Here is a 2787-nt window from a genome sequence, read left to right on the forward strand (position 1 = left end):
ACCATTCCGAGGCGGACCCGAAGCCTCTTCCGTCTAGCCGTTGGGTCCTTCTCGCCGCATCCTTCGCCTCGCACCCCGATTGCTATGCGGTGAGGCTCCTCGGCCGCCTCGGAACTATCTGTGTATCGGACGCGTCGCGGGATAAGGGGTTGTCACTGGTAGTCGCCCCAAGCGCGTCCGATGCTTGGACCATTCCGAGGCGGACCCGAAGCCTCTTCCGTCTAGCCGTTGGGTCCTTCTCGCCGCATCCCTCGCCTCGCACCCCGATTGCTATGCGGTGAGGCTCCTCGGCCGCCTTGGAACTATCTGTGTATCGGACGCGTCGCGGGATAAGGGGTTGTCACTGGTAGTCGCCCCAAGCGCGTCCGATGCTTGGACCATTCCGAGGCGGACCCGAAGCCTCTTCCGTCTAGCCGTTGGGTCCTTCTCGCCGCATCCCTCGCCTCGCACCCCGATTGCTATGCGGTGAGGCTCCTCGGCCGCCTTGGAACTATCTGTGTATCGGACGCGTCGCGGGATAAGGGGTTGTCACTGGTAGTCGCCCCAAGCGCGTCCGATGCTTGGACCATTCCGAGGCGGACCCGAAGCCTCTTCCGTCTAGCCGTTGGGTCCTTCTCGCCGCATCCCTCGCCTCGCACCCCGATTGCTATGCGGTGAGGCTCCTCGGCCGCCTTGGAACTATCTGTGTATCGGACGCGTCGCGGGATAAGGGGTTGTCACTGGTAGTCGCCCCAAGCGCGTCCGATGCTTGGACCATTCCGAGGCGGCCCCGAAGCCTCTTCCGTCTAGCCGTTGGGTCCTTCTCGCCGCATCCCTCGCCTCGCACCCCGATTGCTATGCGGTGAGGCTCCTCGGCCGCCTTGGAACTATCTGTGTATCGGACGCGTCGCGGGATAAGGGGTTGTCACTGGTAGTCGCCCCAAGCGCGTCCGATGCTTGGACCATTCCGAGGCGGCCCCGAAGCCTCTTCCGTGTAGCCGTTGGGTCCTTCTCGCCGCATCCCTCGCCTCGCACCCCGATTGCTATGCGGTGAGGCTCCTCGGCCGCCTTGGAACTATCTGTGTATCGGACGCGTCGCGGGATAAGGGGTTGTCACTGGTAGTCGCCCCAAGCGCGTCCGATGCTTGGACCATTCCGAGGCGGACCTGAAGCCTCTTCCCTCTAGCCGTTGGGGCTTTCTCGCCGCATCCCTCGCCTCGCACCCTGATTGCTATGCTGTGAGGCTCCTCGGCCGCCTTGGAACTATCTGTGTATCGGACGCATCGCGGGATAAGGGGTTGGCAGTGGTAGTCGCCCCAAGCGCATCCGATGCTTGGACCATTCCGAGGCGGCCCTGCAGCCTCTTCCGTCTAGCCGTTGGGGCCATCTCGCCGCATCCCCCACCTCGCACCACGATTGCTATGCGGTGAGGCTCCTTGGCCGCCTCGGAACTATCTGTGTATCGGACGCATCGCGGGATAAGGGGTTGTCACTGGTAGTCGCCCCAAGCGCGTCCGATGCTTGGACTATTCCGAGGCGGCCCTGCAGCCTCTTCCGTCTAGCCGTTGGGGCCATCTCGCTGCATCCCCCACCTCCTCGGCCGCCTCGGAACTATCTGTGTATCGGACGCATCGCGGGATAAGGGGTTGGCAGTGGTAGTCGCCCCAAGCGCGTCCGATGCTTGGACTATTCCGAGGCAGCCCTGCAGCCTCTTCCGTCTAGCCTTTGGGGCCATCTCGCCGCATCCCTCGCCTCGCACCCCGATTGCTATGCGGTGAGGCTCCTCGGCCGCCTGGGAACTATCTTCGTATCGGACGCATCGCGGGATAAGGGGTTGTCACTGGTAGTCGCCCCAAGCGCGTCCGATGCTTGGACTATTCCGAGGCGGCCCTGTGGCCTCTTCCGTCTAGCCGTTGGGGCCATCTCGCCGCATCCCCCACCTCGCACCCCGATTGCTATGCGGTGAGGCTCTTCGGCCGCCTTGGAACTATCTTCGTATCGGACGCATCGCGGGATAAGGGGTTGTCACTGGTAGTGGCCCCAAGCGCGTCCGATGCTTGGACTATTCCGAGGCGGCCCTGCAGCCTCTTCCGTCTAGCCGTTGGGGCCATCTCGCCGCATCCCCCACCTCGCACCCCGATTGCTATGCGGTGAGGCTCCTCGGCCGCCTTGGAACTATCTTCGTATCGGACGCATCGCGGGATAAGGGGTTGTCACTGGTAGTCGCCCCAAGCGCGTCCGATGCTTGGACTATTCCGACGCGGCCCTGTGGCCTCTTCCGTCTAGCCGTTGGGGCCATCTCGCCGCATCCCCCACCTCGCACCCCGATTGCTATGCGGTGAGGCTCCTCGGCCGCCTTGGAACCATCTTCGTATCGGACGCATCGCGGGATAGGGGGCTGTCACTGGTAGTCGCCCCAAGCGTGTCCGATGCTTGGACCATTCCTAGGCGGCCCTGAAGCCTCTTCCGTCTAGCCGTTGGGGCCTTCCCGCCCCATCCCTCGCCTCGCACCCCCGATTGCTATGCGGTGAGGCTCCTCGGCCGCCTTGGAACCATCTGTGTATCGGACGCATCGCGGGATAAGGGGTTGGCACTGGCAGTCGCCCCAAGCGCGTCCGATGCTTGGACCATTCCGAGGTGGCCCTGAAGCCTCTTCCGTCTAGCCGTTGGGGCCTTCCCGCCCCATCCCTCGCCTCGCACCCCGATTGATATGCGGTGAGGCTCCTCGGCCGCCTTGGAACTATCTGTGTATCGGACGCATCGCGGGATAAGGGGTTGGCACTGGTAGTCGTCCCAATCGCATCCGAT

Source organism: Cryptomeria japonica, unplaced genomic scaffold, assembly GCF_030272615.1.
Source record: "Cryptomeria japonica unplaced genomic scaffold, Sugi_1.0 HiC_scaffold_51, whole genome shotgun sequence".
Lineage (NCBI taxonomy): Eukaryota > Viridiplantae > Streptophyta > Pinopsida > Cupressales > Cupressaceae > Cryptomeria > Cryptomeria japonica.